The sequence below is a fragment of the Mus caroli genome, unplaced genomic scaffold (genome assembly GCF_978045245.1).
Source record: "Mus caroli unplaced genomic scaffold, Mus_caroli_1 scaffold_2, whole genome shotgun sequence".
In the NCBI taxonomy this organism is placed as follows: domain Eukaryota; kingdom Metazoa; phylum Chordata; class Mammalia; order Rodentia; family Muridae; genus Mus; species Mus caroli.
Window position 1 is genome coordinate 135,185,923 of NW_028227257.1, and position 11,109 is coordinate 135,197,031.

General features: G+C 38.4%; 1 pseudogene; it reads right to left on the reverse strand.

The window, feature by feature from the left end:
* Positions 1–941: 941 nt before the first annotated feature.
* On the reverse strand, positions 942–1,380 carry LOC110305883 (large ribosomal subunit protein eL28 pseudogene; annotated as a pseudogene).
* Between the last annotated feature and the right edge of the window lie 9,729 nt (positions 1,381–11,109).

Here is an 11,109-nt window from a genome sequence, read left to right on the forward strand (position 1 = left end):
ATATCAGGGGAGGTGTTACTATGACTTGATTGTTTGCATTTGAACATAAGGGGATATAATTGTGTGTTAAGTTCACGAGGGGGGGATTGTGATGACTATACTTGGTTGTCAATTTGACTATATTTGGAATGAACTACAATCCAGAAATAGGAGGCACAACTGATCCACATAATGAGGCAGGGGTACAACATGCCTTTAATACAAACCTTGAAGCTGGAAGACATGGGCTTTTGATCTGGATATAAAGGTGGGATGACATGGTCTTTTGACCCAAATAAAGACATGCCTTTAATCTAGATCCTGAGCCATAGTGGCCATGTTTATAAGGATCTATAATGAAAAGGAATTAAATAAAATCATAGGTCCAGGCTTGATGGTATACACCTTTAATGACAACACTCACGAAACAGAGTCACATTGATCTCTGAGTTCAATGCCAATCTGGTCTACAAAGCAAATTCTATGACAGCCAAACTTAGACATTGAAGGAAACCATCAAAACCAGGAAGCTGGTGAAGATATAATTTAACAAGGGGGCTGTGTTCCAGCCCCAGCAAGTAGCAGAACTTGGAAGCTTTGGTAATGTGGTTCTTGTTTTATAGTCTCCCTCCATGACTAAGGAAAGTTGCTGAGACCAGATATGTGTCAAGAGTATCCCTGCATGGAGGTCCAGAAAGGCCATTTCATGAAGCTTTGAAGGTGAAGCCTGGATTGCCTTGGAGACCACAAGGTGTTAGGCATGCAAGAGCTGCTAAGGAAAGCTACTAACAGGGAGTAGAAACAGCCCATGAGAAAGAAGTATGTTGTACTCAACAAAGCTGAACAGAACAGAGTTGGAGATCTGAAGAACATTTTTACATAAATCATAGAGATAGAGTTTGGTGTTTGCCAAGCTGATTTTTTTTTTTGGAGGGGGGTCATTTAACAAGTCAGTGGTCTCTTTATTGCTCCTGGGGTGTGGAGATCAGGAGCTCTTGGTGGGGTTGGGCCCGTTTCCTTTTCACCACCACAGGCTTCTGGATTTGAAGGATGGCACTGGCAATGTGGATGGCCGCCATACGCAGATCAGGGAGGTACTTGTTCTTTCGATCATGTGCCTGATGCTGCTGAGAGTAGCCCGAGCATTCTTGTTGATGGTGGTCCTCACGTCAGTATGGCAGGTTTTCACTGACTGATTCTGCATTTCATTACTACCACCACTTCGTTGCCATTAGACACAGGCTCCACTCTGACAGTCTTGCAGTGAATTAGCAAATTGTAGCGGAAGGAGGAGTTTCGGACCTTCAGATTATTTGGCTCCTTGCTGAACGTCTGCTTATTCCTCTTGATCAAGAAACTGGACCAGTTCCAAACGACCATCCATTGCAGATGTGCAGACATGGTGACGGCTCTTCTCCCTATGGGGGCTGAAGATGGAAACAGCGCCAAGCTGATTTTTGATCTTGCTTTGGTCCAGTATTTTCTTACTATACACCTTTACCTGTGTTTTGGAACAGTAATGTATATCCTGTTCCATGGTATGTGAAAAGTATGTGATCTGCTTTTATATTTTGATCTTATAGGGAATTACAGTAAGAGAATGCATGAATCCCAGAAAAGACTCTGAATCTAGGACTTTTATACATTATTCAGACTGTGATAGATTATGGAGACTTTTGAAGTTGGACTAGATGTATTTTGTATTACTTTATGGCTATAAGCATATGAAGGCCAGGAAGTTGAATGAGATGGTTTGAATAGCTATCATACCCTAGATTCATGTGTTTGAATGCTTGGCCATAGGGAGTGACACTATTAGGCACCTTTTTGGGACAAGTGGCTTGTTAGAGGAAGTGTGTCACAGAGGGGGTCTTTGAAGTAATAAATTCTCAAGTCATGTGCAGTGTGAAGCACATTCAATCACCTCCTTGTTGCCTGTAGTTCAAGACATAGAATCTCTCAGCACCTTCTCCAGCACCATATCTGCCAAATGCCCACATGCTTCCTACCATGTTGGTAATGGGACTAAACCTGTGAAACTGTAAACCAGCCACATATTAAGTGCTTTCCTTTATAAGATTTGTCTTGGTTATGGTGTCTCTTCACCAAGCAAGAAATCCCTAACTAAGACAAGGCTCTACTGGAGATGTAGTATAGAAGGGGAATAGAAAAACTGAGTGAATATGTTTACAGAACAAGTGACCTTCACTGGGGACCAACAGGAAAGTGGGCAATAACTAAGGAGGAAGAAGTAGAGACACCTTATGAAGATGAAGGTACTAGGAAACTAAGACAATGGAAGAAGATTCTGAAGGTATAGCAAAGGCCTGATCATGAAGGTGCTTATGGATTGTGAAATACATGTTGAACTTCATACTGCACGAGAATAAGGATATTCAGGATTTTAATACAGGGAAGAGCATGATCAAACTTGCCTCTTAATAAGGCCATGCAAGTTGTTGTCAATAATGGATTAGACCGGAGATCAGGGAAAATCAAAATGAAATGGAAGAAATGGCAGTGCTAGGCAGGAAAGAACTGGACAGTTTGTTGTATTAGGTCTTTGGGATGTGATGATGGCTTTGATAGCAAGTTTGAGAAAGAAGAGGATTTTAAGCAACATAGAGGCTTCAGGCTTAAGCACCTCCATATGCCACTATATGATTTTCAAATGGAGAAAACCAAGGGAGAGTAAGACTGCATTGTGGAAGTTGAGGAGCAAGCAGTTTGATTTCAGATATTAGGCTACAACTGCCCCAAAGACGATGAAAACTCTTAGGATAGCAGCTGGGAAAAGGTCTGATATCAGAAGAGAGACTTGTTTGGAGGAGGCAGCTTGAAAGGTTCAACACATTGAAAGCATTTGCAAAGAGGAACACAAGCAATCTCTTAAGGGGGGAGAGAGATGCAACTTGGTTGGTAGGGTAATTCTTCACATTGATGAACTCCTGGATTCCATTCCCAGGACTGCATAAGCCAGACCTGGTAATAAGCACCTGCCTGTAATCTGCCCACTCAGGGAGCACAGTCAAAAGCATCAGAATTCATGGTCTTCAGAAGCTCAGGTAAACCTGGACCACAAGAGACTTTCTAAACTAAGAGCATCAACAACCAAAAGAGTTCTCCTAAAGAAGAAGTATGGTAGAAGAAGGGTAGTCAAGAACAGATCAGGAAGAATACCAAAAAAGATAACATGAGAAGGAGGCAGAAAGACAAAGGGAGAAAGCTAGGGAAGGCTGAAAACAGGGTAGTGAAGAGTCTCCAGGGAATGAAATGAAAACCAGCCTCCTGCAGGTGTTCCCACAAGGAAATTGCTCAGTCAACAGCCCAGACTTTCAAGGTATGCCGAAAGCAGTAGTAGTTTTCTCTGTTGCAACAACTGTATAACTGTTATTGGCAATCATTGTTTTTTTCAATTACCGTCATATGAGCTGATCTTGGAAATACTTACATATCTCTCAGTGAAAATGTGGATTACTCAGAGGCATTCCTGACATGCCAAGCACACTACATTCTGGAGTCAGTTCATCTTAAACACAGACTCCAAATTTGGTGAAGAAGAATCTACCCATAGTTCTGTGATATGGTTAAGAGCCAGTTTCACTTATTATTCTGCTACCTATTAACCTTTGTACATGTCTGTTCAACTAGCTGTAGCCTTCTCTGGCCAGCCATTATTCTATTTCCTTCTCTTTTTCTCAAAAAAAAAAAAATCCTGACTTTTACATTGCCAAAAATAGTAAGAGATATAGGATATTTTAAAAAATAGGTATTTTCTTGATAATTAATGATAATACTATATTCTATTGCAATGTCCTTGACAAACTTTGCTAAAGTACACTGATGATGGGACCTTAGATTAGTATAATCATGTTTTGGGGAAAATGATGTCATTCTTTAAAATACACACTGATGATGGAACTCTGAATTGCATGTAATAGTTTAGCCCTCCAAGTCTTTAAATTTAACTCCTGTCTACAATTAGGACCCATATCAAGAAACAAACCCATGCTGGTTTTCCATAATTTCTTTTTGGACAGTTTTTTTTTCTTTTTTCCTTTTGTTTTTTTTTGTTGTTGTTTGTTTTGTTTTGTTTTTGTTTTTTTGTTTTTTTCAATACAGGGTTTCTTTCTATAGCCCTGGCTATCCTTGAACTCACTTTGTAGACCAGGCTGGCCTCGAACTCAGAAATCCACCTCCCTCTGCCTCTTAAAGGCGAGCACCAACCACTCCCGGCTATTTTTTTAATTGAGCGTTCACTGACATGATAAGTTTGTGCAAACATATGCACATGCATGCACACGCATGCGCATGCACACACACACACACACACACACACGGGCATACACACCTCCAACTGAAATGAAGTTTCAACAACCATACTAGAATACACTCAGAGCAAAACTAGTTAGACTAGTCTAAATTCAAACAATCCACGCGCATATATATATATATATATATATATATATATATATATATATATATAGAGAGAGAGAGAGAGAGAGAGAGAGAAGTGAAAGTTTCAAGACAATAAAATTGTTTGATACAGTATTTGTAAAATTAATAATAGTATAATATTAAGGCATATGCATTGTGTGGCTAGAATGTACAAGCGAGGGAATGGTAAACAAGAAACAGCATTCAAAATTAGCTTCCTCTAAGGAAGACAGAGGGAGAGCACAGGTATAGCAAGGTAGATTATAATTCAGAATGATGCCTACCCCAGGCTAATACCCAAAGTAAAGTGGCTATGGTAACTGTGGAGGAAGAATGACTCTCATAAACAGGAGCTCTCAAGGAACACCAGCACACAGGGCTTACTTAGATATTGGTTGCACTCCCACTCTTAATTAAAGTGGTGGTTCATGGGTTTTGATCTCTATTAATTAACTGATTGGGAAAAATTAACTAGCTAACTATATGAGAGGGTCATTACTGAGTTGTGGACTGAGAATTTATGATTGATCACTTGGGAATCCAACTGAGCTCCAAGTACAAATTATGGTTCACTAAATTAAAATGGTTCCTTCTTTGGTTGTGCAGCCCTTACAATTAATGCTTTGTCTTCTGGTTGAGTAAAATGCAGGGGAACAATCGTTTCCTAACATATATTCTAGTTCAAAGAAAGTGATTAAGGGATGATATATCCACTCTCTTGATCCACCCCTCTCTCTTCCCCAGGAGTCTCAAAGTTGGGAACTATCAGGTGAGGGCTGTCATGAGTGAAAAGATGACTTGATTTGTACACCTGCTTCAGGCTGGCTTAGTTGGTCTGAATATTCTGAACATTTGCAGAGACCATTTACTAAGTTCAGGTTAATTGGACCTTGGCAAAATAGTGGTGGTTGTTTTAATAGCTGCTTCCAAAGGTTCCAAACGTTTTATTTGTTGATTGGATCACTTCATGGAACGATATTCAGAACAATTTACCACTGACATAACAGAGAAAACCAATAGACTATTTTTTTAAAAAAATATATATGAAGGAGTAGCAAAATAATTTTATAATTGGAGGTCACCACAGCATGAGGAACTATAGCAAAGGGTGTCAAATTAGGAAGGTTGAGAATCAGTGCTAAGATTTAAGAGCAAAGACATATCTACTTAATCCAGTTTTGACAAGATGAGTAACTAACTCTATGCCAATGTGACTACTGATCAAACTAAGTGAGTGTTACTGAGGACTAATTTTGTGGAGGCAATGAATCTAGCATACAAGGTACATGTTCTATCTCTGTTGTATAAACTGAAGGAGAAGAAGGAGACAAAACAATTCTGATTCATTGAAAGAAAGAAATCAACAAGGTTAGTGCAATGTGCAAATTATAGAACATCCTGAGATAACTAGCACAAAATGCAAGCTATACTTTAAGTCAAGGATATGAAAACGCCTTCTCTCCTAAACTTCTAATCTAGTTTTGAGTATTTCAGAGATTATGAGAATCAAGATAGCTGGAAAAATACATAGAAAAATTCATCAAACCTATCTTGTGGTCTGTCACTAACATCACTGTTGTCTTTGGTGAGTTCTGAACGATTCGGGTCATCAACCATGAATGATGTGTGTGGTAGCCAAGTGAACATGTGAATAATAGTTCAACACCTGACACACCAACATATGATAGCATTCTTTCTAGGAAAAAGTACATGGGAGTCCAGAGTTTTGTATTTCACAGTTTAGTCATTGCTACTTCAATTTAAGTAGTATTGTAATTTACAGCTCACCCATCTGGTAAAGAAATTGTACTTGTATCATCTAGGCTTTCTTTTCCACTGTATTTCAAACTCTTCCAAGCTCCACTTTTTTTATACTTGTAATTATGAACAAGACTCTGAGAAGTAAATCCATTTCCACTCCTAGCTGTACTCAAAAATATGGAATATGAAGCCTCTGCGGAGTGCTCAGCATCAGAAAGATTTTCCCCCTGGGCCTCACAGGATGCATTTTACAGCACTTTAGGAAAGGAACCAATAGGTTTTATGGACCTCAGGAGCTTTGGATGGGTATGAGACCACCAAGAAATGGGATAAGTTTTCAGTGCTGAGCTGTTTCTAAAAGGGATTTGCTAACCCTCCAAATTTCCTCTCAGGTTACTGTAAGTCAAGGTGACATGTCTGAAACATATACATGTTGATGATGTCATTGTTACAAATTGTTTTTGTCATGCTGGATTTAAAATATTTCTTACCCTAAATACTTCTAAGTATATTAATGAAAGTAATATTTTAGAATATGCAAGATCACTAGGTTACTTTCAAGAGAGACTTAAATATAGATGAGATCAAACAGGTAAAGAACTTTTCGGTTTTCTCTCTATAATTGCTTCACTTTAAGGACATAATTTTGGATTGGCAGTCTAGTTCTCAAAGAGAAACTTTCCTGTATACAGACTATGAATATCATTAGTTCTTGGAAAATTATTTTTAAAAACACTATAAAGATTAAATTTGATCATTCAGAATGGGAAAAGTGAAAGTTTTGTTAATATTTATTAGATCATGGATATACTCTCTATGTTCAAGATACATTTTAGGATTACAAATTGGGTGTATCAGTTGGAAGCCCTAAAAACTGTTATGAACTATCAACTCAATTGCAACAAAGTCTGTTTCTGGATCCTTCCTTGATACTTCCAAGTCCACCAATAATAACCACAGTGGCTTCCTGACAAAGTCCAAACACTCAGATCTCAGTCCCCTAAGTTAAGAAGTCAAGTTCAACCACATACATTTTTTTCAATGAACAGAAATCTGCATTGAGGGAAACAGGGCCATAACAAGGAAGCAGTTTGTATTGCTGACACAGATAAAGGCCTTCTCAACCTTGGCTGTTTGTACTGTATATGTATTAACAATATGTATTAAGAAATGCTTTTGTTTTTCTTCTTTTTTTCCTACTAATTTTGAGTGTTTGTGTGTATTTGTGTGTTGATGATTACAAAACAGGAATCAAGAAGAGTGTTTGGTATTCTATTTGAAGAACTACATCCTCTAAGGCTTACTCGATGAGGGAAGGGACACCTTGGAATTAAGAATTCAAAATCTGGGGCACATGGGATTCTGAGGTGGGATAATGGCTCTGCACCCCAGGCAAGTCTGTCCTGCATAATGAAAACCAATAGAAAGACACTGATTGAAATAAAAGCAAACAAAGAAACAAAACAAAAAGAAAAGAAAAAAAGAAAACGCTAAACCTTACTTTGTTACAGGGAAATAGGTTAAGAAGTTGTGAGCTTGTGTGCCCTTTGAACACCAGATAGTGAGGAGTGCAGTGACATACGGTACATGTGAGTCACAAGAAAGTATCTGAAAGTCTCACCATAAATAAATAAATAAATAAATAAATAAATAAATAAATAGTGAGAAATGTGTTGAATCTGACTTAACCATTATTCAGTGTATTTTTGTATAGACTCAACACATGGCAATTGTGAATGTGTGCATTTTACGCATCCATTAATTCAAACATTTAATTTTAATTGATTAAAATTTTCTCATCACATATGTTCATTGTGGAGCCTAGAGGTTGCTGGGAACTTGCAGCTTCCTCACTATTCTGTCCCTGGTTCCCCTTTTCATTTGCTGTGAACTCATGAGCAGTTAGTTACTGGCTCCTTTGCCTGTTTGAGTCCTACAGGGGGAAGTGGAATTCCTGGGAACATGTTCATTTCCAACTACATTCCAGCAAAGTAAAATGAGGTGCTGACAGCTGAAGTTCACCACTGCGAACTTTACCTGATCCCAGGATTGTAAGCTAGGCAACAGTTTGAGAATCTGCCCCCAGGCAACCTTCCCTTTTTAGAAATAATCAACCTGCTGCCTTACTTCAGGTACAGTTTCTCAAATTAAAAGTATGAGGAAGATAACTACTGACCTACATAGATAGCTAGGACCTAAATTCAGGTTTTATAAATGCTGTGGTTTCTGGTAGAAGGCTGAGAAAGAAACGATAGATGGCTTTACATTTTGTGAATTTGGCCATATTTTTAATGCTTCTGTTCCCGAATGGTTAACAATCATTGCTGTATGTAAATGCTATCAGGAGTAGAAGCTATTCATAAACAAAAAGTGTAAGAAAACATTGGAAACATTACTGTTATATTTCTGAAAATAAAATGAGGTGTCAAATTATTTTTCCTAAAGTCCATACATTAAAGGCTAGCTTTTTAATATTCTTGAAGCACTTGTGTGGTTCACTAATGTAATGTCTTCCAAAATTCTGAAGACTAGCACAGATTGGAAATTTGATTATATGGCAAACTTCTTTATAACTTTGCTCTATACATTAACTCTGTATGTTGAAGGGAACAGAACCGAATTATTTACCAGGTATACTACTGATGGCTGGACACTCACAAGATAAAGAGGACGGAGAAAGCAATAGAAAGAGATGGGGATTGCAATTCTTTAGTAAGCCCTAGGAAACCTAAGATTCCTGTTTTCAGTTGTCCATGGCCAATCGAAAATTTTAAGACATTCACAAAAGAGAGACAGTCTCATCAATGCATAACCTGAGAAAAGCTAACAATGATGTATATATGATACGGCTAAAGACAAATGCCTGGTCAGGCTGTCACACCAGAAAAGAAAAGTGAAGAAAGGATGGATCATCCAACAGGCCCAGGTACCTTCATCTTTACTCTGTCCCATAAGTAGAGGTTAAGACAAGCATTCACCAAATTTCACCCAGGCATCCTCAAGCTACACTGTGACAACAGCAGACTATAAATCACACTGGGAAAAACGTTGCCTTACTTTAAGACCATCAGTAAATAGAAATGGTACTCACCAACAATGCAGATGTCATATATATAAAACAATTGCTTAGCATTTGTTTAAAAATGGGAGTATCAGGAGCTGGTCTAACAAACTGTGTGAAGTTTCTGATTTCACATTTCTGTTTCTTTTGTAAACTGGCATTCTGGTTTGGGAGGTAGAACCACAATGCTGGAGGACTGAAAGAAAAAGAATCTTTCATGGTTTTCTGAAAACAATGGTGTAAATATTTGGAAATTAAATAAACATGCATAAGTCCCTATGAAATTTTTTTGTTCTTTGAAACTTTAAGGATGATCAAATGCTGAAGGTGGAAATTGCATGAGTCTGAACAAAAGTGAGGTTCTAGGGAGGGCCAGAGGATCCGGAACTCTGGCTTTGATATGCCAAAGATACGCCAACTACTAGCTAAGTATGAGGATAACCCCTCATGGCCAGACTCACAACTCAAGGTCTGCTTGAGAAGAACTTGTAAACAAAGAAAATCATTGGTTACAACTAGAGCAAAATTCTCTAAACCTGAAGATGGATGTTTGGCCATGGTGATCCCTCAAACTATCCACAGTGCTGGAGATGAAAGTGAGGGCACCACCCCTGGGATAGGCAGGAGTGGATGGAGCTCTTTTAAACCCTGTTAAGAAATGTCTTTCCCACTTTGTTTAATTTTGGCTTGTTTGTGACTTGAGCTTTGTCATTGTTCATTTGTTTGTATTGCTATTTTTAGAATTAACTTCTCAGTTTCTTCTCTCAGACCAGTGATATGTTCATGACACATTGAAACAGAAGATTGGCTCCTAAATGGACACCGTTAGCCAGGAATCAATGGATAACTAACGGAGCGAATGCAGACCATCATGGGAAGTCTAGTTGTAACTGGTGTATCAACATCACAGCTTCTGTATCTATGGCTCAGTGAACACAAAGGTAGAGGGGGCAGGAAGGTTGTATTACTTCGTAGAAATCAAGTGAGACATGGAAAAATGAATTACTTCTTAACATTTTATGCTTCTTCCACTCTTGTCATTCCTTTCTTTTGTATTCATTTGCAATCCCTGTTTTCTGGGTGATGTCCTTAGTGCGGAAATCATCAGGAGACTGGGTGAGTTGGTTTAAACAATGAGACCCTGATGGAATCTGGTCTTACTGTCCCAGAGACTGAAAAGTGCTGCTGATTGCTTTGAGTCCTCTATTTCCTGAGCTTAGCAGGGACACTGAACTCAAGGATGAAAAGACTATGAGAAAAATCTCTCTTCTACGACATTCACACCCCAGCAGGAAAGTACCATACCAGAAATTTCACAAGAAAATCTGCTCTCATGAGAATGTCAGGCAGACTCTTAACTGTTTTTGATAAGTTCAGAAGAGCTTCAATCAAAAGGCTTTCAAATTCCCATCCCATATGACCCCATTGGGCCCTCTGAGAGTCACCCAACACCACTTCATAGTTCCCATAAACACTTGGACCCTTCCCTGTGAAAGCCAACAAGTTTTCCCAAAAGTCCTTTACATACCACATCTTGCCAAATGAGCTATCTTAGTGGGAACTGTTGGAACTTTCCAGAAAATTTTATACTAAAAGCAAAATGTTCCTCAGTCATCAGCGTGCCCACACAGTTTTCTAAGACTGACAATGTCTTTATGTCTTATATGCTATATACAAAGTAACTTACCCTCCTCCTTAGCCAAGTATGGCTCTCAGAATACTTTATAAACAATGTCTCATAGCTGAAAAATAATTACTGATGTCAACACTCTCCTTAATATTCTGGAATTGCAAACATTTTATATCATATCTCCATATGAAAATGGAACTGTCCACCTCTACTTCGTAAATTAGCTATATGATTTATCTGT